Source organism: Phocoena sinus, chromosome 20 (assembly GCF_008692025.1).
Source record: "Phocoena sinus isolate mPhoSin1 chromosome 20, mPhoSin1.pri, whole genome shotgun sequence".
Lineage (NCBI taxonomy): Eukaryota > Metazoa > Chordata > Mammalia > Artiodactyla > Phocoenidae > Phocoena > Phocoena sinus.
The window spans coordinates 29,135,255-29,161,164 of NC_045782.1; the positions used below are offsets into that span (position 1 = coordinate 29,135,255).

Below are 25,910 nucleotides of genomic sequence, written 5' to 3' on the forward strand. Positions count from 1 at the left end.
GCCCAAGAGCCCCAAAATGTTTAAAGATTTATTGCAATAGTTTATAACAGTGGAAAATTAGAAAACCCGTACAACTAATTAGGGGTCATTGCTTGCAAGCACTAAGTCAGATTCTGGCTAACTTAAGCAAAAAAGGAATTTAGTTGGCAGGATGCTAAACTGCTGTGTGTTGTTGAGAAAACTGTCATGTGCTCTATGAGAATTCCTTAAGGAAAGGCTGACCTTGCCGTCCTCCTTTACCCACCCTCCAAATCTCCTAACTTGTGTATTATACAGCTTAAACGCCTATAAAAGAGGAACTGGTAAAACTTATGGTAAATTTATATATACAGCTGTTCAAAAGAATGATATGAAGATACCAAAGATATTTTTAAGATAAAAAAAGGGTGCAGCTGCAGTACAGTATATGGTATCAGCCTATTTTTGTTTAAAATGTTTTTTAATTTGTATACGTGTAGAAACATCTGAAAAAGTTGCAGTTATTTGGGAGAATAAGCATACTTATATTTTTTTAATTTCTTAAAATTAAAGTTGTGTTTAAAATACAACCTAATTAAAATTAATTTGTATCACAACTTAAGACATAAAAACAGTAGTCACATAGGAGAAAACAATTATCCAGATGAGAAATAAAAAAGGTCTAAATTAGGTAGTAAGAGTGAAGGTAAAGTGAAGGTTGGATACAACAAACATTTCAAAGAATTATAGATTTCAAAGAATTATAGATTATAGAATTATAGATTTTATTAACGAAGAAGATAAAGGGATGCAAACTTTAATTGCAGCTAACAGAATAGTTGCTGTTAACAAAATAAGAAAATCTGTTAAGTATTCTGGACATGTTCAATTTGAATATTCAGGTAGAGGTTTTTATTGGAAATTTGGATCTAGGTCTAGTGAAATAAGTTATACTTGGGAATCATTCCCCAAAAGGGCAATAAATGAACCTTGGGAAATAAATGAATATATAAACAAGAGCAATTTTAAGAGGGATGAGGGGAAGAACCAACATTTAGAAGGTAACTTGTGAAGTAAGTCATAGAGGAAAAACAGTACAATCTAGTTTTTTTTCTGATTGAAAGCAAAACCCTTTAACACCAGTACCTTGTTAAGACCTCTTCATGATAACCACCATTTTTCAATATCACCATCACCATCACATCCCAGAGCCATACATGACAGGAACTTCCTCAATATTAATTGCCTGAGTACTGAAGAAAAATATTATCTGTTACTAAGGTGTGACTTATTTATCTGTAATTTAAAAGGGGGGGTTACTTTCTGTTCTCCAGATATTCAGAAGAGACAAGACAATTTTAACTGAAGCTACTCTTCCAACCCTGTCTGTCAGCTATTCTAAGTTTGTTAATAACATAACAAAAAATTCTTTTAAAATTACATTAAAGTATAATTCTATAACCTGTAAAACTAACATTTGATACACTTTTCCTAATCTTTCAATGCCTTGTTTTTATGACATATATAGAAATATTTATTGAAGGACTACTAAATATCAAACCCTAATACTTTACCATCTTATTGTGCTTCCAGCCATCCTGACACACACAAGTCAAGTGGTTTGCTCAGGGTCGTACAGCTAGAATTTAAAACCTGTGTTTACATATCCGGTATGAGTCCAAAGCTCAATCTTGACGACAAAGCTACAATATCGGCTTCTCCTCTTACCTATTTAGCATAGCTTTAACATTTCCCAGAACATTAACAGTAATAATTTACTGGCAACCTGACCTTCTGTTGTATAGATATACCATGATTTACTTTCATATTTACTTGCCATTAGTTTTTTCTTTTTTTTAATAAATAGGGAAGTTGACACGCGCGCGCACACACAAAACAAACTGGCAAGTAGCGGTTGCCAGTGATCCTCTCATTTCAGTTTCTTAGCTTTCATATACAGTAGAATGAACAATTACAGTAATATAGACCAGAGGAGAACAAAGGTAGTATTGAAGTATAACAGGGACAATCTAAAACAGCGTTTGAAAGCAGAGCTCATGCTGCTCAACATTAGCAGGAAGAAGGAATAGGACAAAAATAAAAGTGAGGCTGTCACAGAAAAGCCAGCTTATTACTAAGTTAGGTTTTATGGGAGGCTGTTAAGTCACACATTAGCAGTCTCACCAATAATGTGACCACATCTGCAATCAGAATTTTCAATAATAAAATTATATACAAATATATAACATAATACAAATTTTTTTTCTATCCTTTAATTTCCAAAGCATGTTCATTCACATTTGACTGACTTGTGGTACATAATTTTCTTTTACAATAGGCCAGGACATCTGTGTTATCCTGATTATACAAAAACAGATACAAAATGGTGTTGAGACTTGCCTGAAATTACAAGACTAAGTGTATACGCATATATATTTTTAAATCTCTTTATTTCCATTCCATCCCTTTGGCTGAACATTATGAGTACAATATCTGCCCTTCTTCTTGTATTCCCCTCTCTCGTGGAAGGCATCACTATCCAGTAACCCAAGCCAAATCTCCTTTGTCATCCCCCCACCAACAGTCATCAAATGCTAACAAGACAGCTTCCTGAATCTCTCTGGAATTGATCTCTTCCCCATTAGAGTTCCCTTTTGCAAGTCCACTTCTTCATCATAAGTCTGACATGTGAGCTCTTAATTGCTCTGCCGCAGTTTTCTCTTCTTCAGTCAGTGGTAACAGCTACAAAACAAATGACAAAATCTTTATTTCAAAATCCCTTAAAACAACAAGGTCCTACTGTATACCACAGGGAACTATATTCAATATCCTGTGATAAATCATGATGGAAAAGAATATGAAAAAGAATGTATGTATGTATATAACTGAATCACTATGCTGAAGAGCAGAAATTAACACATTGTAAATCAACTATACTTCAATAAAATAATTTTTTTAATTAAAAAAATCTTTAAACACTGCTAAATTAATTTCTGCTTTGTTACACCAAGAAAAGTTTCCATAAGTTCATACTATGTATGTAATCACAAATTTAGGAAGGCAAGGAAAAAATACATATTGGCTATCTATATACAAGCTACTTTGATGTTTAAGTTTCCAAAGAACTTGCAATTAAATTGAAGAAACAAGACCAAGAAATCAAACAATTTAAGGACAGTAATTTAACAGAACCAAGGAAGTCACATTTGAACAGCATATTCTAAAAGTGCTTTGAAAAAGAAGTGGGAACAAAAATAGTCTGGAAGTTTCTTCAGAAGTAGAGATTTGGGTTAAATTTTGAAGGATAATTAAGATGCTTTTATCTGCAAGTAATAGAGACACACTTGAAAATGGATAAATAAGAAAATGTATTATCATTGCACAATAAATACAGAAGAAGGGCAGGTTTCAGGGCTGGTTTATGCTCAACAATGTAAGGACTCAGTTTTTTCCATCTAACAGCTCTGATATCCTTGATGGTGGCTTTATCCTCAAGCTGACAGGAAAGTGGCTCTAGCGGTGCTAGGTATCACATCTGTACACAATGTTTAGAAGAAGTAAAGCTTTCTCTTCCCAGGGTTCTCTCAGCAGTGGGGAAACTCTTCCTAATTTCCTACTTTCAGACTTTCCCTCCTCATATGTCATTTGCATTACAAACCTATTCCTGAACCAATGTTAGTTAAAGGAAAATCCATTCCCCTTGCAAATGAGGCAAACCCCTGAAGCTGAGGATAGCAGCAACTTTACCTCAGGCCTGAGTCTGAGGAATGGCACACATCTCAAGAGAGTCAGTAATCTTTTAGGCAGGAAGAGAGAACAGATGCTGAGAAAACAACCAGCAAACAGAATTCACAAAAGCAGGTAGAAGGACTACTAAATATCAAAAGGGAAGGGGACTTCCCTGGTGGCACAGTGGTTAAAAATCTGCCTGCCAATTCAGGGGACACGGGTTCAAGCCCTGGTCTGGGAAGATTTTCACATGCCGCAGAGCAACTAAGCCCATGCACCACAACTACTGAGCCTGCGCCTAAAGCCCACGAGCCACAACTACTGAAGCCCACCCTCTGCAACAAGAGAAGCCACCGCAATGAGAAGTCTGCGCACCGCAACGAAGAGTAGCCCCTGCTCGCCGCAACTAGAGAAAGCCCACGCTCAGCAACAAAAACCCAACGCAGCCAAAAATAAATAAGTAAATAAATTTATATATTAAAAAACAAAGAAAAGCCGAAGGCAAGTTGTAAGGGGCTTTCACAGAGCACCAACAAACAGGCTAGCTGAAACATAGGGTTAATGAGGAAATAATAGGAGGTAGGACCTGAAGAATCACTCAAATAGTTACAAATCTGCTTAACTATGTAGGTCATCTCTAGAGAGACTGCCAAATCTGGAACACCTCATACCTACAGAATCAGAAGCTCTAGGGCAACGCTGTCCAATAGAACTTGCTGTGATGCTGGAAATATTCTGTATCTGCACAGTCTAATCAGTAGATGAAGGACTGAATTTTTAATTTTATTTAATTACTTTTAATTTTAATTTATATAGCCACATGAGGCCATTGGACACCCCACCTGGTTTCGTTTATCAAGCCATCATTTGCCCAAAATGTTCACATGGATAAAATGAAAAACAATCATAGGCCTTACTGCAGCTCAAATAGTAACAGAATTTCCCTCTTCTGTCTCAAAAACAGGAAATGGCATTATTCTGGCAAGACTTTGTTCTCCATGAATCCATGTTTCTCATTGTGATCTCTGAAATTCAGAGAGATTTCAGACCATCTGTTTATAAAATAAAACTTCAAAGAGGTTTTCCAGGAGTTAACTAGTCTAAAATGTGTAGAAATTTTTCTTCTTTAATACAAATGTTTCAGAGCATCGATGGAATACCATACATTCTATCTTTAATGCCTTTTTAATTTTCTATTTATTGCTATACTTTTGTTTGGGAGGGGTTGTTTTGCTATCTTCTATTTGGAACAAGTTTAGTCCTTTTTTTTCTTTTGATGGTCACCTTTACAATTAACTATATTTAAACCTCAGTGTCTTAACAGCAACTAAAGATCAGGAAATTAATATGTATTCCCTTCCTTCCACCTCCTTTTCTGTTCTTATCTCCCTATTTATTTTTTACTATTACCAATTCAAGTTTTTTTAATTCAAATATACATTTTCTGTCCTTCCAAATGAAAAACGACTCAACTTGATAAAAATCATAGCAAGATAATAACTGAACCGTTTTACTTTGTTTGCTTTCTTTTGTTTATGAACAAAGGACCATTTGCCCTAAGTAGAGATCCCTTTCTTGTTCTTCATGTTCCCAAAATAATTTTAAAAGCCCTTTTGGTTATTTTAGAAGTTTTCAGAATCCTCAGCTCAATCTAGCCTTTGGCTTTCTTAACTATTCTCACAGTTCTGACCATATGTCTAATATACCTCTTTTTATACTTGAAATTCCTTTACACGTCCTTTACACTCTGGGTTCATATAACTATTTTTGGTTATATAACTCTCTATAGATGCCATTCCCTTTTCTTCCACATTTTGATCATAAAAATTTTCTCTTGGGCTTCGCTGGTGGTGCAGTGGTTGAGAGTCTGCCTGCCGATGGGGGGGACGCGGGTTCGTGCCCCGATCCGGGAGGATCCCACACACCGCAGAGCGGCTGGCCCCGTGAGCCATGGCCGGTGGGCCTGCGCGTCCGGAGCCTGTGCTCCGCAACGGGAGAGGCCACAGCAGTGAGAGGCCCGCGTACCGCAAAAAAAAAAAAATTTCCCTTAATTTTCTACTACTATCTCATTTTTAAACTAGTGGGTATAAAACCGACTATATTCAACATTTCCCAACCTGGCTATCATTGATTCTAAAATATGATCTCCTTTTTCAAGGTTTATAACCTGCCTTTCAGTCATTTCTCCTTATTTGTCATCATCTGATCCAAAGTGAAAACCCTTAGCTTCCTACCTTTGATATAATTATTCCTCATTTCAGATACTTCTTTTAACTAAATGAAGACTTTTATAGATATTTAAATGATTTGACATCCCCTATCACTATCATAACTACTTTTCTGTACCACTTTTTTAATCTCAGAAATATGCCATTTATTTATTGTATCTAATGGAGACAATTTTTAGTAAATATTCAAAAAATCATTTTTCTCTTTCATTTTTCTCTTTACTTACCCAAATTTATTGTGCTTCAATAAATTCATGGATTTCTATACATATATGTTGATATATACATCCAGAACTACTCTTAGTCTCTCTTCAAGATTTGTTTCCTTAGAACAAGTTTATGTGCTTCTGTTGTCAAGCTCTGATCATATGTACAATGAAGAATATGTGACTTGATTTTATTTATAAAGGTTATTACATCTTTTTTGCATTTTATTTATTAGCAGGTGACGCCACCCATACTATTTAAATTCCTGCTCCCTGTTCCCTCTGTGCCCTTTTTAATTGCCCTCCCCTCTTCCACTATTCATTTCTCCATGACATAACACATACATTTAAGGTGTCATTTTACGATTTTTACCCAGGCACTGTTCTCTTTTCCTCCATTGGTAACATAAAGAATTCTTGATCAAATTAACCTGGGTAATCAACCTTTGAGATCTACTCTTGCTGCAAGCCTATAATTCAAGTAACTTAAGCCATAATTTAGTTCAGACTTGGCAAATAAATACCATGTATGCTGCCCCTAGCAGCATGCCACAGCAGATAGCTTTTTTGCCATGCCCAGACACAGCTCCTTAATACAGCATTCTAAGCAGGTGTTACCAGTTAACCGATTGGAGTTAGCACCAGAAATTAAAACCTATTGGACATCTTTTGTCCAGATAATTAAATTCAACTCTATGATTCCAACTACATTAGGCTACTTTTTCTTTCAAAAGCCCTCACCTTTGCATTGTAAATGAAAATGCGAGCAAACTCTTCAATTGGCTGTTAGAGATCTCAGTGCCTAGGTCAGCAGTTCATATTCTTTTTCCTACTCCAACATATCTAAAGAGTTTTACACATCAGTGATAGAGGATTACACTAAATGAGATCCTTACAGTAAATGAGAAGGGGGTGCAGAATGGAGGAAGAGGATGAAGGTCAGGCTTACCCAAGTCCACCAACCCAACTGAAGAAAAGGAGAACTAAAAAAAAGTCACTGGTATAGATGCTTTCTAGATTTCTCAGTCTCACTAGTTCTTACAGGAACCAGCAGAACTGGTAGATTTAATAAGTATTAGGAAGATTTCTCTTCTGCCATGGCTACATAATCCAAGAAAGCATACCTCTTCATTAACCATGTCAAGTCCACCTGCTCATTTTAAAATAAAAGGAGGGAGACTTCCCTGGTGGTGCAGTGGCTAAGAATCCACCTGCCAATGCAGGGGACACGGGTTCGATCCCTGATCCAGGAAGATTCCCACATGCTGCAGAGCAACTAAGCCCACGTGCCATAACTACTGAAGCCCAGGTGCCTAGAGCCCGTGCTCTGCAACAAGAGAAGCCACTGCAATAAGCCTGCGCACCACAATGAAGAGTAGCCCAGCTCACCGCATCTAGAGAAAGCCCGCGCACAGCAAAGAAGACCCAACACAGCCAAAAATAAATTAAATTTATAAAATAAAGAAGATGAGAGCTATTATACTTCAGGGAATCAGGAAAATCTCATTTCTATCAACAGTTCCAACTGCTGAATTTCAAAATAAGAGTTACTGGGGATTTATCTTTCAAAGAGAAATTCAGAATTAAAATTCTACAAATCCAACTGGTCAATTGAAAGCATTACCTTCAGGTCTGTTTGCTTTTGTAGTTCTTGTATCAAGGTCATAGTCTTATTGAAAGTAGCACAAATGCGGCTCTTAGTCTCTTTATGCTCGACAGCAATTGGTTTAAAGCGTGCATGCAAAGTTTGATATCGAGACTTTATTGCTGACAATTCCTTTAAGAGTGTAACAGGATTTTTCTACATCAGGAAAAAAATTAATATATATTAAACCTGGAAAGGAAAAATTAAGCTTCTTTTAAGAATTAAAATATATACAGCGCATTCTACCATCCATTTAATAGAACACTGTATTTAATACGCAACTATGGGACAGAGGATGGGAGGAAGGAAAAAAGAGAGAAGTATAAGACCTACATCCTATTCTCAAGGAATTTAAAGCCTAGGCACAGAAATAACCCCTCCCCTGCACACACACACACACACACACACACACACACACACAAAACAGCAATATTAAACAGCAAATAAGGTCACATTAGATATGTAATATTTGATGTATAGCTCACAATAATTAATTACACCATACTTCTAAAATACAGTTCTAAATGTTATTATACAGAAGGTGATTTAAGGAACTATTTTGATTTGTTGAATAAGACAACTTGAAACCACTTATGATGAAATTCTTTTTTAATTAATTTATTTATTTTTGGCTGCACTGGGTCTTCATTGCTGCACACATGCTTTCTCTAGTTGAGGAGAGCGGGGCTACTCTTCGTTGCCGTAAGCGGGTTTCTCATTGCGTGGCTTCTCTTGTTGCAGAGCACAGGCTGTAGGCGCGCTGGTTCAGTAGTTGTGGCTCATGGTCTGTAGAGTGCAGGCTCAGTATTTGTGGCGCACGGGCTTATTTGCTTCGTGGCATGTGGGAACTTCCCGGACCAGGGCTGGAACCCGTGTACCCTGCATTGGCAGGCAGATTCTTAACTACTGCGCCACCAGGGAAGTCCTGAAATTCTTAAATACACTGTCATGGGGCTAAAGTATGTATGAGCACCAATTCACTGACCTCACTATACAAAATGCATGCCAACTCAAGCAACTATATTTATAAATTACATTAGTTTTTCAAATTCATTTTGGAATATAAACCACTATTCCAAAAAAGACATTTCAACTGGGTGCTTTCTGCCACTTGGTTATTCTTTTCATTCCCTGGTGGTTTCTTAGCAAACCCTCCAATACTAGCTATTCCAAACTTTCTCCACTCCCTCCAGTTCCCATCCACCCCTTCTTGGCAAAAGACCTAACCCCAACTACTTTACTGAGAAGACAGAAACCATCTAGGAGTTTCTACTCCTGCGTTTTCACTGAAAATGAAAACACTATGGACATTCTGATCCTTACTTAGCCCCTAACACTACCACTATTTTTTTTTAATAAATTAGTTTATTTATTTATTTTTGGCTGCATTCGGTCTTCTTTGCTGCACACGAGCTTTCTCTAGGTGCGGCAAGCGGGGGCTACTCTTGGTTGCGGTGCGCAGGCTTCTTATTGCCGTGGCTTCTCTTGTTGCGAGGCACAGGCTGTAGGGACACGGGCTTCAGTAGTTGCAGCACGCAGGCTCAGTAGTTGTGGCTCTCGGGCTCTAGAGCGCAGGCTCAGTAACTGTGGCGCATGCGCCTAGTTGTTCCACGGCATGTGGGATCTTCCCGGACAAGGGCTTGAACCCGTGTACCCTGCATTGGCAGATGGATTCTCAACCACTGTGCCACCAGGGAAGTCCCACTACCACTATTATTGTTGTGTCCTCCCCATATCCTCCAGAACCTTAAATTTCCTATATTTCAATAACCTTTTCATACCTTCCTCTATACAGACCTCAAATATATATAAATTTTCCCTATACTGAGGGGAAAATTAACTCTTCTCTTGACTCTGTTGCAATTCAAAACCAGTTTCATTTTTCTTACTCCATTTGCCACCAACCTTCTAGGTCCTATAATAATACATTTCCTAGGCCTTTTAATAATAAATAGCCCTGGGACTTCTTCAAGTATCTCCTTTGTGGACCCTACCTCATGGCTATAGTCAGAGGCTCAGTTCGTGGCCCTCTACTCCCCTCTTCTTTGGAGATTGATAAATAAAGATGATTCTAACAGGAATGAATAAGAACAGAAAATCTAACTTAAAGACTGTTAAAATAACTCTGCAGAGAGTGACCAAGACCTATGGCATGAAGAGTAGAAGCAGGAAAAGGACAAAAGAGACACCATAAAAAAGTTAAGAAAACTTATAGTATGTTTGATATGGGCAAAGAAATATAGATGACACCAAATATATAGTCTGGCAAATACTGTATATTAAGATGCCTTTTGGGATATCTACTCAGTAAACACCCCAATGACACTGAGACCTGTACCCTAACCCTTCATTTCTCATAATGTATCTAGATATTCTAAGAGATTGCCAGTAGAAAAACTGGAAAATACAGTCAAAACAATATCCTAAAAAGGAGGGGGGAAATAGACAAAATTGAAAGAAAAGATAAGAAAAATAGAGGATAGATTCAGGAAGTCGAATATTTCAGTAATGGGAAAGGCCACAAAAGAGGATTTCTTTTCTTATGAATATATAGGTAAGAAAAGTGATATGACTTTAGATTCACGTGTTTCATATTTAAAGAGCCCCACCAAGTGACAGCACAGTTAATGAAAAGACCTGTATCATAATCATAAAATAATTATAAAATGTCACAGCATAGATAAAATATTCTTAAAGTTCCAAGACAGATAGGTGTGCTGCAGGATTTGGGGGCGGGGTGGGGGGGGATGGAAGGTATAAAATAAGAAGGAAGACAAATACAACTGATCAGGAATTAGAATGGCATCTATTTCTCAACAAGAACACTGGAAGCTAGGAAACCACAAAACCATGATTTTAAAATTAAGAGAAAATAATCTCTAATCTAGAATTCCATACTCAACCAAACCATCCATCAACTAAAGGATTAAATAAGGGTTAAGTAAAAACATTTTCAAACATCTGACATCTCAAAGAGTGAAATATATGATCCAAACTAAAGGGAGTAAAACAAAGGGAATTACCAAAATTATGGTAAAGAAATTCCCAGCCATGCAGGAAACCTGTAGAGCCGAAGGTTAGATTGGAGCAAGAGGACAGATAGCACACAAGGGATGTGGAAGAAAATGAAACTTAGGGATCATGTGATGTGTCTGACAATGTTGACAGGAGTTTAACAGTTCTGGTAGAAAAGTCTGAGGCTGAATTAATGATAAATGCATAGAAAAACTAAGAAAATTGAAGGGGAAAAAAAGAAAACAATTATTAGCTCCAGAAAAACAAGTTGTGTAAGAAAGGAAAAGCAAACATAGTATATTGCACAACTTGGATAAAAGCAATATTTGCAGAGCCATAATTACTGTGATCTGAATGTGTCCCTGCAAAATTCATTTGTTGAAACCTAACCCCCAAGGTGATGGAATTAAGAGGTGGGACCTTTGAGAGGTGATTATGTTATGAGGGTACAGCCATCACGAATGGGATTAGTGCTCTGATAGAAGAGGCCTTAGAGAGATCTTCCCCTTCTGCCATTTAAGGATACAACCAAAAGTCTGCAACCCAAAAGAAGGCCCCAGGGCTTCCCTGGTGGCGCAGTGGTTGAGAGTCCGCCTGCCGATGCAGGGGATACGGGTTCGTGCCCCGGTCTGGGAGGATCCCGCGTGCCGCGGAGTGGCTGGGCCCGTGAGCCATGGCCGCTGGGCCTGCGCGTCCAGAGCCTGTGCTCTGCAACGGGGGAGGCCACAACACTGAGAGGCCCGCGTACCGCAAAAAAAAAAAAAAAAAAGTACCCAGTCTACTATTTTGTTATAGCAGCCCCCAAAACAGACTAAGACATAATAATATAAACAAATACTGAATGATATATCCAGAAATTGTGAAGATGAGGATACTTATGGATAGTAAAGTATTTAATCTTTATCTTCAATAACAGGAAGTTATTAATAATAACAGCTAAAATATATCGCATATTCTGGACCAAACAGTTCTAAACACATTATGTATATATATAATTTTATTCTCTCTTAACCTACAAAGTAGGCAGTAATAAACCATTTTATAGATGAGGAAACTAAGTACAGAGAGGTTAAGTGACTTGCCTAAGATCACAATGCAGAGCTGGGATTTGAACTAGAATAGTCTGTATCCAGGAAATCAGTAGATATTTCAGATCAGAGGAAAAATAGCAATACAAGCATACTACTTAGAAATATAGAGGTAAATACAAGAAGATGCTGAAATAAAAGTGTGAAACAAGGAATTACTATTTGTAACTATGTACTTCTGTTACTTTTCTAATTATTTATAAAAATTAATTTGACAAAAATAAAAGTTTCAGGTTGGGAGGAAAATTGATTTGAGGGTAGAGGACATCAACTGTGAGATGGCAAGGGATCAGGCAATTATAAATGATCTTTAGAATGGAGCTCAGTAGTGAATTATCAGAGAACTTATATGATCAGAGAACATATAAACCATAAGAATAACGAATTCCCCAAATATTGATACAAATTTATAGGGGGAAAAAATGTGTTAAGAACTAATCCTGATGATCTCCCAAACTAGGAAAAAAGAAGGAATTGGTGAATAAGGTGTAAGGAATAAACAGCCGTAGAGCTAAGAGTTAACATAGGGTAGTTAGTCAGTTACCCATACTACATGTTTTGTGACAGTAACGGGGTCTAGTAAAATTGAGATGGCAATGATTAACTCAGGAAACGTGACTTTAGGACTTAGCACCACACCACACAGGAAAACATTACTGTGCACACAGCCTGTTTTGAGTGACTGGCTTCTTGGGAGCCACCGTGTTCTTTTATTAGTGTTTGCAAACTATTCTGCACTTTATTTAATTTTGTGCCTATAACATTTCAATTCATTTTAGGGTTTTATTTATTATAAATGGGTGATCACTTTTGGTAGCTCACAAAAATATACAAGAAGTGTTCTGGTTACGACAGTGCTAGTGATGAGGAAGAAGAAAAGCCAATATGTGAGCAAAAAACTAAGTCTTTTGAAAGAAACAAAAGGAAACATGCCATTAATTGTGTTACTAAATTTAAAAGAACCTACAGGACTTCCCTGGTGGCACAGTGGTTAAGAATCCGCCTGCCAATGCGGGGGACACGGGTTCGAGCCCTGGTCCACGAAGATCCCACATGCCGCAGAGCCAATAAGCCCGTGTGCCACAACTAAGCCCACGTGCCACAACTACTGAAGCCCACAGGCCTAGAGCCCATGCTCCCTCTGCAACAAGAGAAGCCACTGCAACGAGAAGCCCGCGCACTGCAACAAAGAGTAGCCCCTGCTCGCCACAACTAAAGAAAGCCTGCATGCAGCAACAAAAACCCAATGCAGCCAAAAATAAATTAATTAATTTAAAAAAAAAAAAAAAAAGAGGGCTTCCCCCCAGTGGTTGAGAGTCCGCCTGCCGATGCAGGGGACACGGGTTCGTGCCCTGGTCCAGGAAGATCCCACATGCCGCGGAGCAACTAGGCCCGTGAGCCACAACTACTGAGCCTGCACATCTGGAGCCTTGTGCTCCGCAACAAGAGAGGCCGTGATAGTGAGAGGCCCACGCACCGCGATGAAGAGTGGCCCCCGCTTGCCACAACTGGAGAAAGCCCTCGCACAGAAACGAAGACCCAACATAGCAAAAATTAATTAATTAATTAATAAACTCCTACCCCCAACATCTTCTTTAAAAAAAAAAAAAAGGGCTTCCCTGGTGGCGCAGTGGTTGAGAGTCCGCCTGCCGATGCAGGGGACACGGGTTCGTGCCCCGGTCCGGGAAGATCCCACATGCCGTGGAGCTGCTGGGCCCGTGAGCCATGGCCGCTGAGCCTGCGCGTCAGAAGCCTGTGCTCCGCAACGGGAGAGGCCACGGCAGTGAGAGGCCCGCGAACCACAAAAAAATAATAAATAAAAAGATACATGGACCCCAATGTTCATAGCAGGACTATTTACAATAGCCACGACATGAAAGCAACCTAAATGTCCATCGACAGATGAATGGATAAAGAAGATGTGGTATATGTATACAATGGAATACTACTCATCCATAAAATAGAATGAAATAATGCCATTTGCAGCAACATGGATGGATCTAGAGATTATCATACTAAGTGAAGTCAGAAAGAGAAAGACATATCATGATATCAGTTATATGTGGAATCTAAAAAAAAAATGATACAAATGAACTTATTTACAAAACAGAAACAGACTCACAGTCATGGGAAACAAACTTATGGTTACCAAAGGGGAAGAGGCGGGGGAGGGATAAATTGGAAATTTGGGATTAACGGATATATACTACTGTATATAAAATAGATAACAACGACCTACTGTATAGCACAGGGAACTATACTCAATATCTTGTAATAACCTATAATGGAAAGGAATCTGAAAAACTATATATGTGTGTATGTAAAACTGAATCACTTTGCTGTACACCTGAAACACTGTAAATCAACTATATGTCAATTAAAAAAAAAAAAGCTAAGTGAAAGAAACCAGACATAAAAGGCCACATATTGTATGATTCCATTTATATGAAATGTTCAGACAGCAAATCTGTAGAGTTTTCAGAGACAGAAAGTGGATTAGTAGTTGTTGGGAGCTGGCCAGGGGCAGGAGAAGTGGTTGTTAACGGAGAGAAACAGCTAATGGGTATGGGTTTCTTTTTGAGGTGATGAAAATATTCAAATATTTATTGTGATGATGGCTGTACAATATACTAAATTACTAAAAATTCCAATGAACTAAATATACTAAAAAGCACTGAACTGTATACTTTAAAAGGGTGAATTTCATGGTATGTGAATTATAGGTCAATAAAGCTGTTTTTAAAAAAAAAGGTGTAGAAGAGAAAAACAACTGGAAGTGTAACTAAAATGAGAGATGGAAGGTGGAAGAAAAGGGGAAGCCCCACATGAAATGTTTTCCACATGGTACTCGAAAGATACTGACTCAGATGAGTGCTTTGGCCAGTCAATGAGGTGGTACCACTGGACCAGAATTGGCTGGTTGTTCTTCAGTAAAAGAGAAAGGAGGAAAAGACAAAGAAAAAGTCAAGTCAGTTAAGGAGGTAGAACAGTTAAAACTGTACTCCCATAGAATCCTGGCATTCCATTATTTCATGTAAAGCAGTAAAAACTGAACATTCACAATGCTTTCCCAATTTTATATAAAATGTTATTTTAATTTGCACTTCCACTCAATTCCTCCCAAATTTTAATTGTATAACTTTTTTGAGAAACAGTAAAATATGATATTTCTTGTCTGCTAGCAAATGCTATAAAAGATAAACATTAATGATTTAAGTGGTAAATTAATATTTTAAGTGCTAAATTAATGTTAGCAGACAATGCTTAAAAATTGTCTGCTTTATCTCTATAGATAGACGTGTATACATGTTGTTATAATTTATGGCATATAAACAGATAATATTTCTAATCAACCTAAACTTAGAAATAACCAAGTACATAATTTTATGCAAAAATCACAGTTCATGTAACGAATTTAATAGTATATCATCATCTTCCTCAGAGAATATCATCACTGCTAGGATTTCTCCCCTCTTATTTAACCACTGCCCTAGAGGTATCTATATTCTCTCAGAATTTCAGAGGCTTCCATAGTGGTTTACACCTCTGGACTCAATAATTCTTATTTATGGGTTAAAAAAAAAAAGAGGAGCCACAAATTTCCTTGACTATGGGTATAATCTCTCCAATATTCTGTGACCAAGTTTCCAACACAAAAAAGATTCTATAAATTTAATAATGTAATTGTTATAATCTACTACTATTAGAAATACTATCAGAAAATCTTTTAATAAAATATTCTGTTAAAAAGACATTTCTTGGGCTTCCCTGGTGGCGCAGTGGTTGAGAGTCCGCCTGCCGATGCAGGGGACACGGGTTCGTGCCCCGGTCCAGGAGGATCCCACATGCCACGGAGCGACTGGGCCTGTGAGCCGTGGCCGCTGAGCCTGCGCGTCCGGAGCCTGTGTCCCGCGACGGGAGAGGCCACAACAGTGAGAGGCCCGCGTACCGCAAAAAAAAAAAAAAAAAAAAGACATTTCTTTTTCAGATTACCTTGCCTGCTGAATCAGGATAATTAGTCTTGATTTCATATTCCAGCCTGTACTGAATGTAATCCAGATCAGAGTCAGCCTTCTGGAACTAAAGATCAGCAGAAATAATTATTTCATGAACCAAAAGATGTATTACTAAACATGATACTGTATTCTTTTTTCTTTATATTTTCACATATTTTAATATGATATACACTGATTTTGAAAATATGGAAATAGAAAAGTATACAGAACCTCCATCATCTAGAACATTGGTCCCCAACCTTTTTGACACAGGGACCGGTTTTGTGGAAGATGATTTTTCCACGGGACGGGGGAGTGGGCGGGGGTGGGGATAGGGGATGGTTCAGGCTGTAATGCAAGGGATCCGCAGATGAAGCTTCGCTCGCCCACCGCGCACCTCCTACTGTGCTCACCTACTGTGCGGCCTGGTTCCTAACAGGGGGTTGGGGACCCCTGATCTAGAATACCCATGCTCTATTAAGAACTAGCAATGGCTTCAAGAATTCCCTAAGGTTACTAACACTCATCAAATAGGCAGTTTTTCTACCTCTGGTAAGATACGTGGTTTCAAATTAAAACACTGAACAAACTTACTTTCAGGGATACTCCAGCTGTTAACATAATTTGCAACCCCATAACCAAAGAACTACAAATGTGTGCCACACAGACCAAAACTGGAAGGCTTAAAGAGTCATAAATTACACAAAAAAAAAGCTACGTTAATACAGGAGTAGCAATCCGAATAACTCCAATTTATTTAACCTGGGTCCTAGCGTGGGACCTTGATCTGCAGTAAACTTCTAAGAGAGAAAAAGCAGAAAAGTGCCATAGGCTGTAAAATACTTGTGCGTACATAGAGAAACGTTGGGAAGGATATATATCAGGGTGTTAAAAGTGGTTTATTTCTGAATGTGATATAATCTACAAATTATTCTTAATTTGGGGGAATTCTACATCTTTTACTAGATCTTAAAGCATGTACTGCCTTGAATTTGTCAGGGAAACAACCACCATCCTTTGAGTTTACTGTGAAAGGCAAAACATGATTTCCTCAGGGAAGGTCTGTTCATAGGCCACAGCTGAGAAGACTTTCTGACCTTTCTGTCAACTTAAGCTCTGGACTAAAGATTGCTTCTTGAAAATTTGGAGCCTTAATGGAAAAAGTATAAACCAACAAAAACTGTTAAAAGTAGTTCTCAGATCCAATGAGAAGCAGTATACAGATATTTTTATTATACAAAAAGTAAACCAAGGATTCTACTTTGGAAGGTAGAGTGAGGAAGAAAAAATGGTTCTCAGAAGTTAAAATGCTTCTGAAGTCAGAAGCTGTCACTATTGAACAGAATTTCAGAAAGAGATAAACTAAAGCTTCCATCACTAATAATTTCTCTCATCATTGGCCTAAATTTGATTGGAAAACTTTGCAATTAATAAAGTTCTATCTTTATAACCAAAAACTTCTAGAGTAGAAATTGAAGAAAAGAGTCAGTCTTTGTTTTTAAAAATTTTCCAATAATCAGTATCTGATTTGCATCTCTAACAGCAAGGAGTTGCTATGAGCCAGAAAAACAAATCTAGAAATTCTCTATTTAAAAAGTGTTTATAATGTTTTCCAAAAACGGAGGCATTTCATTTGTCATATATACTTGTTCTATTAGCTGCCACGATTAAATCTATCAATAATTAGACTTCTTTAAGCATATTAGTAATTACTATATATGTATGTGTGTATATATAAAGAAATTCCTGTTGGCATAATTCCCACATTAAAATATGCTCAAGAATTATCTTTTCCTTTATATAGAAAAGTACACTAACCTGTATGACACGTGGATGGAAAGTAGGGGGAGGGGATGGGGTAGAACAAATCAAATAAAGCAAAGGCTCTATACACATTGAAGACCTGATTTGTTTTAATTATTGAAGTAGACCACAATTCTGTAGCTTTATGTATAATTCAAGGCCTGTATAACATGCTAAAGCATAATTTTAAATAAAAGTTTTTAAAACTTATTAAGTTACCACAAAATTCTTAGGATTATGGGATTTGTTGCTCCACGGTTACCTTAAAATAGAATCTCTATTCTAGGAGCCCTTGTTTATGGAACAGATATTCTTAAGCATATGTTTTTGTTTTTTTTAATTAATTTATTTATTTTTGGCTGTGTTGGGTCTTCGTTGCGCGTGGGCTTTCTCTAGCTGCGCTGAGCGGGGGCTACTCTTCGTTGTGGTGCGCGGGTGTCTCATTGCGGTGGCTTCTCTTGTTTTGGAGCACCGGCTCTAGGCGCAGCAGGCTTCAGTAGTTGTGGCACACAGGCTAAGTAGTTGTGCCTCACCAGCTCTAGAGCGCAGGCTCAGTAGTTGTGGCACACGGGCTTAGTTGCTCCGCGGCATGTGGGATCTTCCAGGACCAGGGCTCGAACCCATGTCCCCTGCATTGGCAGGCGGATTCTTAACCACTGTGCCACCAGGGAAGTCCCAAGCCTATATATTTTTGTTTGTTTGTTTGTTTGTTTGCGGTATGCGGGCCTCTCACTGTTGTGGCCTCTCCCGTTGCGGAGCACAGGCTCCGGACACAGGCTCAGCGGCCATGGCTCACAGACCCAGCCACTCCGCGGCATGTGGGATCCTCCTGACCAGGGAACGAACCCGTGTCCCCTGCATCGGCAGGCGGACTCTCAACCACTGCGCCACCAGGGAAGCCCAATGTTTTTTAACTTGATATTTTAGTTCTGCTTAAATTTATCTAGTATAATCCCACAGTCCATTTAACAATGTCTTCTCTTCAAGAGAGTGGTTTCAGCTATGGCTTCACGTAATACCTGGGGGTCCACAACGTACTAAAATCACCAAATAGTACCAAAAAGAAGTGGTTCCTTCCCTTAAGTAATTTATATTTTAATAAGATACCAGGGGCTTCCCTGGTGGTCCAGTGGTTAACACTCTGCGCTCCCAGTGCAGGGGGCCCATGTTCAATCCCTAGTCAGGGAACTAGATCCCACGTTGCACAACTACAAGATCCCGCATGCCACAACTAAAATCCCGCGTTCTGCAACTAAGACCCAGCACAGCTAAATAAATGAATGAATGAATGAATAAATAAATAAATAAATAAATGATACCAAAGAGTGTGCTTCCAATCAATGGCATGATGGAGCCGGCTAAATTTTTAGGAATTTTTGCAAGCCAATTGTTAAACACAGCTATCACTAAAAATTAAATTATTAAATTTACAACTAAATAAATTATTAAAAACAAATATATACACAAAAACCATAACTTCCTAGTTATTTTACTATATTTTACTCTTATCTATGCTCTTGAGGTCTATCATATCTATACAGTAGAAATATATCACATGCTACTATTGCATGTCTTTCCAACTCCATTTTCAGTGACATCATGCTGATAGCTTAAACTCGGCTAGGGTGGAAATATATACACCAGGGAAATTGGCAAATGCTAAAATTCAGGACTTCCCACTTTCCCACCACAGCTGCACTTATATGTATACCACTGCTTTCAAAAGGTTTTTTAAAAAAATTCCATCCCCCCTTTAAGTAATATACCCACACTTTTATTTGGAAAATATTTCAGAGAACAAATAGAATTTTAAACAGATTTTAAAAGACAGGGGGTACAGGGAATAGGGAGTTATTGTTTAACATGTGGAGTTTCAGTTTGGAAAGATGAAGTTCTGGGGATGGATGGTGGTGATGGTTGCACAATGATGAGAATGTACTTAATACTGCTGAGTTCTTTACATTTTAAATGCCTAAAATGGTAAATTTTATGTGTATTTAACCACAATTTTAAAACTTTTTAAAAAGAGGAAAAACAGTTTGAGAGTAGAATGTTATCCTCCTTGAAGAACTGAACAGAACATTTTGTGATAAAACCTAGGGGAAGTATTTACTTATTAGCGAAGTCAGTGGGCTGTGGATTAAGCAGGGGACAAAAAAGGAAAAAGGGTGCCAATGCAATGTTGAGAAAGAGAAAAACAATGAAGATTCTCTGATCTGAACCCCTCATTTTATAAATGAAGAAATAGTCTAAGTGACTTCCCTCTAGTTCTATTTTCATTACTCTGTTTTTATGTAGTTAGACCAAAGTTATACATGACATTAAATCCAATAAGAATCACATAGATGGGGGGAAAATGTAAAGACTTTACCTAATATTAAATTTAAACAGTTTTTTTTAAGTTTTAAATCTAATATCTCTGCAGTTAGTCCATTAAAAAATTCTCTCTGAATATAACCTGGTAGTCTGGTACAGAAGAAAAGAAAATAAGAGGATTGAGATATGTGGCAGAAGTTCTAGTTCTGGTCTCACTAACCAGCTATGTGGCCTCCAGTACCTTCCCTCTGAGTCTCTGCTATTAAATGAGAGAGATGGAAATCTAGTCCCTTTCAACACTAAACTTCTATTATATCATTATACCACAAATAAACCAAAGTTTAATTTGTCAAAATGTTAAAATTAATGAAAATGTTTCTTTTTTCTAATATATAAAAACTTGGGGCTTCCCTGGTGGTGCAGTGGTTAAGAATCCGCCTGCCAATCCAGGGGACATGGGTTGGAGGCCTGGTCTGGGAAGATCTCACATGCCTCAGAGCAACTAAGCCCGTGCGCCACAACTACTGAGCCTGCGCTCTAGAGCCTGCGAGCCACAACTACTGAAGCCCGCATGCCACAACTACTGAAGCCCACGTGCCACAACTACTGAAGCTGCGTGCCTCGAGCCCGTGCTCTGCAACAAGAGAAGCCACCGCAATGAGAAAGCCTGTGCACCGCAACAGAGTAGCCCCCACTGGCCGCAGCTAGAGAAAGCCCGCACGCAGCAATGAAGGCCCAACGCAGCCAAAAATAAATTAAAAAAAAAAAATTTGACCTTTGAGTTTCAGATTTTAATGTATGTATTGAAAAGTAGCTTCTACTATTTGTTTTCTTCCTAAACAAAGATGACTGTTGCTTCAGTTTCAGCTGCATCATTTCTGCAACCTGCCCATTGTTCTTCCCAAACACCAAAACCCTATAAGCAATATTGCACTACTCAGAACTATTTACACAGCAGAGACAATATCGATAGGGTTCTAGGATCTGGTGATAAACAGGAAAATTTTTAGTTACACGGTAGGAAATTTACTGACCAATTATGACAGTCTCCAAAACTCATTAGTGTCTGATTAATGGAACGAAATGATATTGCTAAACTTCATTCACATTGGAAGCCTTGTAAACAATGAGGTTGCTGTTTAATTAGTTTTAGCTACCTGTCTTATTTTTAGGCATATTAGAATATTTAAAATAAAACTAGTGAATTTTTTAAAGCCCAAGACATTCATATTTAATATTCACAGTTTTTCTCTAAATCAGTAATAAAAATAAATGGGAAAGTTTTATATCAATCCTAAGAGTGGTAAATAAAATATGCAATTTAGCTGGGCAAAGTCCATGGAAATCAATGTTAAAGCCCCAAAGACCACCAAATTACATTCTGCCAATTGGACATCCTTCGAAGAAGACTGGGATTGTAAGGACGATACTGTACAAATGGGAAAAAAATACTTCAGGAAATAATTTAGAGTTTTAGAGAGCATGCCACATATATCACAAACACAACATTCCGTCATACTAGTTTTTATTATGATAAGCTTAAGGCTTTAGATAAAAGGCACACTGTATGACATACCACTCAAGTATTTGGCAGCAAGGAGAAAAGAACGTAATTGCAGTACAGTTTAAAAAAACATTTCCTCTTTACAAAACCCGTAGATTCCCACTGCCACAAAAATGCTCCCTTTCAAAAGGACCAGCTCCAAACACATCGTCTTCTGAGAGAGCCTGTCTCAACATCAAAACACAGGGAAATGAAGGGGGAAAGTACGGCAGCCTTGCCTCTGGTGAGAGGAGTTGGTAGAGGTATGTTCTGGACTCAGTGGCTAGGCTTAGAAATACATTTTCCATAGAAACATTGTTTTAAGGGCAAATTAGGTATCTTAACACTCCTAGATCTAGGTTAGCTGTATTATCAACCAAAGAAACTACTTAAAGCACCCCTTTCCTTACATTCCCATCTCTCCAATACAGGTTTAGAAACACCTTTATCTACTCTCATTTTATTTTTTTCATGGATAAAGTTTACCAAGTCATGTCTTATATTACAATCATTTGTTTGCATGGTAGTGTCACCATTTGATTTCAAGTTTCTTGCTGGCAAGAGACTTGGCTTTTCACTTCTATATCCCTGGTTTTTAATATGCAGTGAAAAAAGTGAATAGATTAAAGAACATTTATTCATTTGAAAGAACAGCCTGGGAATCGAACAACATTCTAAAGCCTGTTTTAATAAATATTTCAAGCTCTTAACCAGTTGAACGCCACCTCTAATGTCTACACAATCAAAATTGGTTTTTTGTATATTTCTGCCAAAGAGTTGACTATTATCCACTCTCTTCCAGAGAGAACAAACACATGTCTATGCTTGTCTGAAACAGATAAGCAGCAGTATGCACAAGCACCCAGTTACAGACATGTTATTTCAGGCAAATAACAACATCAAAGCAGAAGAAAGTGTGAAGTTTCAGGTTCATCAGTTCCTAATCTGCAGGCTTTTATGTAACAATTAAAAGAGTAGTACACATGAGCCTGACTTTATCAGTTAAAGTAGTCTACTTAACTTTTTTTAAGCTTTCAGGATCTTAGGTTATTTATGTTAACTGTGCTATGGACACATAATAGACTACAGGGACAGATTTTGATTTTCATAATATATAGAATGAACCTGGTTTAGAAAAAATTAAAATATACCTACAAAAGAATCTAGAATAGGGACTTCCCTGGTGGCACAGTGGTTAAGAATCCACCTGCCAACACAGGGGACAAAGGGTTTGATCCCTGGTCCAGGAAGATCCCACATTCTGCAGAGCAACTAAGCCCGTGCGCCACAACTACTGAGCCTGCGCTCTAGAGCCCACGAGCCACAACTACTGAGCCCATGTGCTACAACTACTGAGCCCACGTGCCACAACTACTGAAGCCCACACACCTAGAGCCCATGCTCCACAAGAGAAGCCACCGCCACGAGAAGTCCGTGCACCACAACGAAGAGTAGCCCCCGCTCGCCACAACTAGAGAAAGCCCACATGCAGCAACATAGATCCAACGCAGCCAAAACTAAATAAATAAAGAATAAATACATTTTTAAAAAAAGAATCTAGACTATACAACGTAGTCTTTTTTTTTTAATTAATTAAAAAATTTATTTTTGGCTGCTTTGGGTCTTCATTGTTGGGGCTGTGTTGCTGAGTGGGGGCTTCTCTTCGTTGCGGTGCACAGGCTTCTCATTGCAGTGGCTTCTCTTGTTGTGGAGCACGGGCTCTAGGCGTGCAGGCTTCAGTAGTTGTGGCACGCGGGCTCAGTAGTTGTGGCTTGCGGGCTCTAGAGCGCAGGCTCAGTAGTTGTGGCACACAGGCTTAGCTGCTCCATGGCACGTGGGATCTTCCCGGACCAGGGATCGAACTCTTTGTCTCCTGCGTTGGCAGGTGGATTCTTAACCACTGCGCCACTAGGGAAGTCCTCCTTTTCATTATTTTTTTTTTAAAGACTTCTCTGTTATTTATGGTATCCTATGCCTTATAAATAAATAGGGCAATAAAGAGTGTAGAACACAGAAATCAATATATAATTTTATCAGAAGTCATTAAATTTCCCTATATTTTATCCAAAACCTTAACGGGGTGTTTATAAGATTTTTTTTTTAATTAAGGAACATAGGTTCATAATTACTACAGAACATGAATATTTACAATAATTTTAAATGTTTAGAATGTAATAAAGGAAAAGTGTGGTGGAGGTTTTCAACTTAATAGCTAGAATTGATTTTACTGGTTCTTCATCTCAACCCCCCTGCCCCCCATCTCAAAACTGTACTGAACAACTTGCGGTTTCCCCCACTTGTGCAACACCTCTGGACTTTCACACGCACTGTTTCCTTTGCCTGGAAAGTTTTCTGTTTCTTTCACTGGCTAATCCCTACTCATCCTTCCAGTCTCAGATTATCTCTCACCTCTAACAAGAATCCTTCCCCAGGTTAGGTGCCTCTTTCCAATGTGCCCCCACAACAACTGACATTTACTTATCCCATCATGGCATCTGTCTCAATGTATTTAGCCATGTCTCCCAGATAAGTTCCTTAATATCTCTAGCCTCTGGTACCAGCGTGCCCTAGTAACACTTACCAAAAGAAAGTATGAAGTACTATCATCTAAAATTGGAGAAATTAAAGAGAGGAGAGGAGGAATTAATAAGAACTACTACAACTCTCACATCTCCTAACAAAAATAAATTGTTCTGAAAAGCTAAATTTATTTTACAGTCACTAATCACTACATGAAAATCTTAAGTGAAAACTGAGATTATTTCCTCATTTATAAAATGAGAACAAAAACAATGAATTAAAGAATCAAGAATTGACTTATTTAGGACTTCCCTGGTGGTGCAGTGGTTAAGAATCCGCCTGCCAATGCAGGGGACACAGGTTCAAGCCCTGGTCCAGGAAGATCCCACATACCGCGGAGCAACTAAGCCCGTGTGCTACAACTACTGAGCCAGGGAACAACAACTACTGAAGCCCGTGCCCCCAGAGCCCGTGCTCCACAACAAGAGAAGCCACTGCAATGAGAAGCCGTGCACCACAACGAAGAGTAGCCCCAGCTTGCTGCAACTAGAGAAAGCCCGCATGCAGCAACGAAGACCCAACACAGCCAAAAATAAATTAATTTAAAAAAAATCACACTAAGCAGGTTATTAAAAAAAGTAAGTAAGACCTATAAACTGAAAACTGGAAAACACTGTTGAGAGAAATTTTAAAAGACCTAATTAATGGAGAGATAATGTTCATGTATCAGAAGGCTCAATATTGTTAAGATAGCGATTCTCCCCAAATTGTTCTTTAGATTCAACATAATCCCAACCAAAATCCCAGTACACCTCTTTTTTTTTTTTATAGAAATTGACAGAAAAATTATGTGGAAATGTAAATTAATTTAAAAGTTTTAGAAAACAAGAGCAATGGGTGAAGCCTTATACTAGATGATTTCAAGGCTTCCTAACAAAAGTTAACTCAAAATGGACTGAGATCTAAATGTAAAAACTAAAACTATAAATCTTCTAGAAGAAAACATTTGTGACCTCAAGTTAAGCAAAGAATTCTTAGATAGAACACAGAAGGCATAAACCATAGAAGAATAAAATGTATAAACTGGACTCCATCAAAAAATTTTAAGGGAGAAGGCAAATAGATAATTAAAGGACTCTTGTAATAATAAAAAGACAGACAACTCAATTTGAAAATAGGCAAAAGATTTTAACAGATATTCACTAAAGAAGATATACCAACTTCAAATAAGCACATGAAAAGATGTTCAATACCATTAGCCATTAAGGAAATGCAAACTGAAACTATAATGAGATACCACTACACACCTACTAGAATGGCTAAAATGAAGAAGACTGACAACAGTACCAAGTGTTGGTGAGGACTTGGAGAAACTGGAACCCCTAATACAGAGCTTTGAAAAAAGATTTTAGCAGTTTCTTTTAAGATCAGTCATACTTTTATCATGCTGCCCAAGAGAAATGAAAACATTATGTCCACATAAAGACTTGTATTGTAATGTTTAGAACAACTATTCATAATAGGCAAAATCTGGAATTAACAATGTCCATAATCTGGTGAAAAGATAAACAATTTGTGATATTCTAGACAATGGAATACTACTCATCAATAAAAATGGTCCAACTCCTAATACATGCAACAACATGGGTGAATCTTAAAAGCATTATGCTAAGTGCAAGAAGCCAGACACGAAAGACTAGAAGGTTTGTGTATATGATTTCATTTTTATGAACTTCTAGGAAAGGCAAAACTAGAGGTCTGTGGCTGCCAGGGAGTTTGGGAGGTTTACTGCAAAGGGTCATAAGGGAACTTTTTATGGTGAGGGAAATCTTCTATATCATGACTGGTGGTGGTGGTTACATGA

At 38.0% G+C, this 25,910-nt stretch overlaps 1 protein-coding gene and 1 long non-coding RNA gene across 2 annotated transcripts in view; both read right to left on the bottom strand.

Annotated features, from left to right (window-relative positions):
• Positions 1 to 25,910, bottom strand: part of TRIM37 (tripartite motif containing 37) — a 148,495-nt gene that overhangs the window by 118,357 nt on the left and 4,228 nt on the right. The gene's annotated exons all lie outside the window — the stretch shown is intronic.
• Positions 1,798 to 18,046, bottom strand: LOC116745484. Its single transcript, XR_004347438.1, has 3 exons — positions 15,863 to 18,046; positions 7,746 to 7,922; positions 1,798 to 2,700 (listed from the first exon to the last, which is right to left on the bottom strand). It is a non-coding gene; the product is annotated as an uncharacterized LOC116745484 (long non-coding RNA).